Raw genomic sequence first — 7,520 nt, 5'->3', positions numbered from 1 at the left:
GCCCCTGTTTTCATCTGCAATGGCCCAGGCCATTGTTAGTTCCATACAGTAATGTCATGCAATAGATGCAAAGCTCAAGCTTTCATCATTCCTTTAAAGAAAAATATAGGGAAAGTTGCCACATTTGACAGCTAGTAAAAAATAATTACAGCCGCTAGCCAAATATATAACTCAAAGAAGCTGAGCAGAAAATTCTATAGTGATTTGTGATATGTTAATTATCCCTGTGGTTAACACATAAATACCAGCTACCTGTACAAGCCATTTTTCAACCATCGGGTCCTGCAGTTATTGTCATCGTTGCATCTGTAAATAGACCTGCAGTTGCTAGTTGCAACATTTTTGTGAAACAGAACAAAAAGTAGAGTTAAATCAACCAATCTCATAGTGAAATTCAATACTGGAGGCTATATCCACTAATATACCAACAATATCCAAGCATTTGTAAGCCCTAAAATCAGTCAACTTATTAATTGAAAATATGATCTTAACATTAAATTTCCCTTCAAACTTTATGTGGCAATTTCTTCATATACAATCACACATGCATTTAGTGGCGGAGCCACATTGAGTTAAGGTTGGTCAATTGAATCCTGTTTTGCAAAAGATTCAACTGCACATAGATGAAATTTTCTTTTGACATTAGGAAAGCTTTCAGTATAGTGGCAAAGGGTGTTCGATATCCCGTATGTTACTTCCTAATCCTACAACGCAATGGGAAAATTTTAAGGAAAAGAAAAAAACCGCAACATAATAGTTTAGCGCTTTGAGAGTCCCCTTATCTCCATTGTCTTCGCCCCTGGTAACATCCATATTGATATCAACTTCGCGATATCCTGGCACAACAAGCGGTAGTGGAACTATGCAAACTTCATATCTTGATTTTAGTCCTTTACTCTTTTGTTTACTTTTGTTGGCTTCTTTGAGGAAATCTAGAATAGAAACAAAAGAATTGCCAAAACTAGCTGTAGCAAACATGTTCAAAGTTCTTCATTCATAATCGCTAATATATCTTTGATCTAGATATTTGGAAGCTACTTGTTATATTAGACGCATTTTTCAAGACATACTGCAACAACCAAAGCCTACTCCTGGGTTTCTAAGAAACTTCTACCGTAACGGTACATCCGGCCCCGGATGCTCGTGTATACGAAGCAGAAATAAACAAGAAGAGATGGTTCAAATTTCAAATGGATGGAAGAAAATTGAAGAAATTAGAGACAAGCTTTGAAAAAAGAATTAATTTTATGCAGGAACCTTGGAGGCATTCCGATAATGTTCATATAGATAATTTTGAAAATAAGTGGATGTTATGTCATTAAGAACATGACCTACACCATATGCTAAAACAGACCATCTTTCCGCTTTGCTTCATCATCTTCTCTCTGTTACCAGTCATAAATTCACCAAAAAATTCCAAAATTATTGACCAGAAGCAGGATGTTTACTAACAATTAAATTAAACTATGGTGACGCTTCGTTTGAAGTTATTTCCTTTGAATAAATTACAATCACTCTTACTTTACTAGCAAGACGTAAGCTTAACAAATGATAGATTTCGGGAATTTCATAATTTTAAAATTGTGTAGTCCTTTAAATCTTTAGATCTTAAATTTATGTTAGAAGTGGAAATTAAATTTACTAATTATAGAAAGATGCATTTTTGAGACATATCAAAAAGGAAAGTAAAACACTTAAATTTAAATAGAGGAAGTAAATGATAATGCAACTTGGAGTTCTCTGCCGTTTGATGAAATGCAGAAATTCTTTGACATAAACGACATACCAAATCTGTTTGACATGGACTGCAGGTTCCTCAATCAGAAGCAAGATATTATATATAATTAAAGTATGATGACGCCTCCAATTAAAAACTATTTTCAGCTATTGCTTGCTGATTCAAGTTTTCCTGTAGAGTCATCAGCCAACGATCCATCACAAACAAGAAGCCAATGAATGCAAACTTGAGCGCCATTTAGTCCAATTCTTGTTTTCGTGATTTTTCTTCTGTTCTATCAAAGATAAGTTTTTCTAAAAAATATATATATAGTACTTTAATTCAAGAAATGCAATCATGAATAAAAATATTATTTTACGAATTCAAGGGCGTGGCCTAACTGTGAATAAACAAAAGGGTTAAATTCCAGTGAAAAAGCAAAAGAAATGGGTGATTTATTTCATCTGACTAAACTATGATGTGTAAATTGTAAATTTACTTGGAAACCATGTTGGTCAGAGGGAATATGCAAACTCCAAGAGTGAAATAGTAGAGATGTGCCCCAGCAAGACAACATAAAAAATTCTATGAGTATTTTCCAGTGAGAGACAAATTGTTTTCATGTATCTAATTTCGTAACAAATAACAAGACGTCAAATTAGGTCCTAATTATCGTAACTAACTCTGCAAAAATTATTCTCAGGTGTTTGGCAACTGAAACGCAATCTTAATTGCTTACTAACTATAATTTAAAACGTCCACTCCTTAAAAATATCTAGATTACGGTGACAGAAGAAGGTCATTTGAGAAAAAAAAAAAAAAGGGCATTGAGTACTTCTAAAGCCAATATATTTTTTGTTTGACAAAAATTGCTTAGAAAGAAAGTTCTATCAAAACATAAAAAATCACGTATTTGGGTACCCTCTTGTGTGGACATGATCTAATGTCATTATCAGCCAAAAACAAAAAACTCCCTAATGCATATTCATTAGCGAAGTTTATTTGCTCTAGGTCCATGGGCGTCTATAAAGCGAGAAGTTTAATAGTGTGAATAAGTTAAAATCCCCCTAAAGTATCATTTTGCGAGTTTTATATGTTGGATGTTCGCATTATCCCCTAGACTATAGCTCCCTTAAGATTATCCCTCCCCCCAACTTGCCGAGAGGCGTGTGGGAAATGAAAAAAAGTCTTAAAAATGAGTCCACCCGGCACAATGAGTTCATGATAATTCAGGGGGTTTCTGTGAACACCCAATAATTTAGGTATGAAACTCGCAAAGTAATTGTTTAAGGGGATTTTAACCTATTCACTCAAAAAATATGATCTGGTAAAGTGGAAATCTCTTGTTCTTTTTGGAACCTTTCGTAATGAATTTGGAAACTTTTGGGCATTGTTTGCTCATTGCCCCAAACCTTTACCCATCGATTGTAGAACCACCTAGGGGATTATTGATTTGGACATTTGTTCGCTATATTTTACGAACCATGTATGGGAAATGGGTCGAACATACAAAAAGTTGTACCATGCCCATTCATAATCATAGTAGTTATAGGTCTGTGGCCTATGTTGTTTTGACAATACGATTGGAGTATGTAGGTGTTCAATTTTCAATCAAAAGGGCTGATAATCTTGTTTATGGTGACCTTGGAGTATGAAATACCATCTTGGCCGTACTTGTTATTCAAAGTATGTTCAATTGTTATTGATCCTGTATCTGTCAGGATGAATTCACAATATCTCCTAGTCTTGATAGGGTCGTTGGTTTCAATGTAGTCAAAATTAGTATAGCAAGGTTTTGAAAATCCTCAACCTTCCGGTTTTTCATAATGTTTGTCCAATGCTAACGAGATGAGCATTGCTTTGTTAATGATCTTGAACTCTTAGGAGTTGCTTGTTTTTCTTCCTTCTTTGAGGGAGTGTTGGGATGTTGCTCCGAGCAAAAAGACTCTGGGGTCTTCATTTCGTAACAATCACTGGTTTGGATTTTTCCTTTACCTGTTGTTGAGCTGGTAGAAGGTTGTATCCTTTGAAATGGTGATGATGGTTCTGTTTGGGGAATAGAACCGAGAATGGTTAATTTTTGGTTTGTGATTGGGAATGTAGGCCTCATGGGCCTGGTTAATTTTGGGAATTCAGCTAGGGCTGAATACTTGTTATCATTATTTTTGTCGGTTTTTTCGGGAAAGCGGATGTTGGGGCTCGGCCTCATGGTTTCCCGTAAAAATTCCCTTGTAAGAAAATGCGGTAAAGAGTTTAAATTTCCTTTTATGAATTCAATTTCAAAGTCAAAACTTGATAGTAAAGCTTGCCATACGGCAAAAATTTGTTTAGAAACAAGATTTTTTAACATCTTTTTGTAAAATCTCTTTTGTTGATTTGCAATCAACTCTTAATAAAAAATTCTTATTTATCAAGTCATCTTGGAACTTTGTAACACATAGTACTATAGATAAAATTTCTTTTTTAACAGTAGTATAACTCTTTTGTGCAGGATTCCAGATCCCTGATGTGAAACGAACTAGTTGTTCTATAGACTCTGGGGAGATTCTTTGTTTAAGAATTCCACCGTATCCTTCGTTAGAAGTATCGGTTTCTACTATCATGAAAGCATCTGGGTTTGGAATACCTAGACATGGAAGTTTTTTTACAACAATCTTGATTTTCTTAGCTGATCCGTTTGTTCTAGACTACGGACCGGGTTCTTCCTAAGACGCTTGTAAAGAGGCTCACAGATTTTCCTAATATTAGGGATAAAGTCTGCAACATAATTAAGACTTCCTAAAAACCTTTATAATTGGGTTTTGTCAGGAATTTTATCTGGAAATTTAGAAGAAAACTCTATGGCTCTGCAAATGGGTTTATAAATGCCTTGGTATAGGTCATGTCCTAAAAATCTAATTGTTGTTTGAAACAATTTAATCTTTTTAGCACTTACGACTAAACCATTATGTTTAACAATTTTGAAGAAAGTGTTTAGATGTTTGAAATGAGAATCTATGTCCTCAGAAAATATTAATACATCATCTATATAGACAATAGACATATTGCTATAGGGATCAAAAATATTATTCATAATATTCTGAAATTCTGACGGGCCATTTTTTAACAAAAGCATAACATTCCATTCATATTTCCAAAAGGGACATTGAATGAAGTTTTGTATTTATCTTTTTTAAACTTGTATTCTTAAAATCTGATTTCATATCAAACTTACTATAGATGTTTGCTTTGTAAGTTCTTTTTAATAAACCTCTTATATTAGGTATCGGGTACCTAATCCATTGTAATACCTTATTTAAAGGTTTGTAATTTATAACTAGTATGGAGAATCCTCTTTCTTTTTCGACATTTTATTTACATAAAATGAGCACGACTCAAAAAGGGATCTAGAGGCCTTATTATCCTTTTTGGTAAAAGATCATTGATTTCATTTTGCAAGTGTCCATTAATTCGTGGTTCATTTGGATAGGCCTTGCCTTTGTGGGATGCTTTGTTCATGGAATCCATCAATATATGTGTAGCTCAACAATGTGTCGCTTTCTTTCCCAAAAGCGTTTGGTAATTCGAACAAACTTCATGTTCAAGTTTTTCTTGAAAACTTGCTTATTTTCCTTTCCATTCTGGGGGTTTTTAAAGTTTGTTCAATCTTTTTAACCTTAATTTCATCTTTTAAGTATGAAATTTGATTAGACAATAAACATATTTTGAAAATGGTTTTTGATTTAACAAAATCACTTTCATCTTGTGAAATGGTAGATAAATAAGGAAATCTAATTTCCTTTCCTAATAAATTGGTATAGATTGCATCTAATCAAAAGTAATAAGGTTTTATCGAGTTATAAATGGGGTTCCCAAAATAACTTGTTCATTTATATCTCGGATAACCACAAAATTATTGATAAAACAGATTCCATCATTACATATGTGGGCTTTAGATAATTTGTAATCTATTTTCAGTTTTTCTCCAGTGGCGGAGTATAACTTAGAAGTACTCTTTCCAAATATTTTAGAGGGTATTAATCCTTCCATGATGCGATTTTATACGCTTCCGAATCTATTAAAGCCAACTTATTAAGCGTTATGTTTCCTACTTTTAAAGTAATAGGAACTTGCCAGCTTTGTGATTTGACTATTGCTACAGTTCTACCTGTATTGTTATTATTAGAAGTTTCTATAATTTCATCATTTTCTTGATGATCTATAGAATCGTTATTGTTGGAATGATTATCTTCACTATCTTCTACAAAGTTTCTTTTCTTGTCGAGATAATACTTGATCGATTAAATAGTCCATTTCGACTTTAGTAAGACTTGATTTAACATTTTAATCTTCTTTTTTCCGAGATTAATTCCTATTGTAAATCTGGATAGTAGGTTTCTCGTCCTTGGAAGAAAACCTATTCATAACATTTTTCATATTAAAGGGTTCAATCGAAGGTTTTTCCTTGGATTGATTAATGATAATATTTTTTAACTCAATTAGATATTTCTTTACGGCCTCTTCATCGGTGATATAGTGACAAGGTCAAGAAATTCTTTTGATTCTTAGTAATAACGTTGATTGAATTTCGGTGCGTATGCAGCTCTGTACGGTTACAATCTTGATTCGAAGTGTTGGAACCGTAGTCGATTCAATTTCGAGGTCACTAATTTCACTAGAAGAAGATGAAGTGTTGTCATTATCTTCTAAAATAGTGTAGAGTTCATTCTTTATTTTATCATCAACTTCGAGAAGATTTATCTTTTTTTTTTCTTTCTATTATTGACTCGACACTCATTAGATCTGTGGCCTGTTTTGCCACATGTCCAGCAAGTATCTCCAGAATTCTTTTTTGGGGATCTTTTAAATCTTTTTCTTTTTATAAGAATTATCTACATTCTTCTTTTTCCTATAATGAGGTTTTGAAGTAGTAGATTTCTTTACTATTTTACTCGATTTTTTGGATGGAGCAGAGATTTTCTCAAAGCCAAAGTCTTGACAAAAGCTTCCTACATCCTTTCGAGATTGTTGTTGATCTTTTTTCAAGAAATGTTTTAGTTTTAAATCTGTGCATAGATCTAATCCCATTACATTAATATAACTAATTATATCTCCATAGGTAAGGTTTTCATATGGGATTCTTCCATTGAACCTATCCTTGATTTTGGTTCTAACCTTTTCGGCGAATAATGAAGGTAGACCGCTAATAAATCTTTCTTTCCAAATCATTACCAGTCTTCTCTTATCATAACTTTCTCTAAGAACATCTTTATTCACTAAAATCATCAATTTGGGGCATTTAAGGTTGTTTAATAATTCTGTGTTTCTATCTTGGAAAAGTTTTGGTTCTCCAATGAAGTGTTTAGCACATCAGAATTAGTGTTGTCACATCTTCCATTGCTTCCTCAACGACTACTTCGTTATTTCCTTCCATTTTTAATACGAAACATGGTTACGGCTCCTAAAGTTTGTTCTATTATCTTCGGAGATAATTATCCCACCAATTTTTTTTTAACATTCCCCCGTGAAAACCGTAAATAATTAAAGAAGCAGCATATCTATCTCCTGCATGCTTATTTTGTAAGCTTTGATAGCCATACCCATTTCGTGTAATATTTTATAGATTTGGCTTTCTACTAATCCATCTATGTTCCATTCGGATATATGTGTTCCGCTATGTGATGTACTAGTGCGAAACCGATCTTCTTCAAATGGACATGGGAAGGATGGTCTTTTGTAATAATTCTTTTTCGTAGAATATCTTGGGTTAATAGTTAACTTATGAATTTCTTTGTCATTAGTACTTAAAGTTTTTAACTTCATT

This window comes from Lycium ferocissimum, chromosome 7, assembly GCF_029784015.1.
Source record: "Lycium ferocissimum isolate CSIRO_LF1 chromosome 7, AGI_CSIRO_Lferr_CH_V1, whole genome shotgun sequence".
Classification (NCBI taxonomy): Eukaryota; Viridiplantae; Streptophyta; class Magnoliopsida; order Solanales; family Solanaceae; genus Lycium; species Lycium ferocissimum.
Note: the sequence above shows the minus strand (reverse complement) of the source record.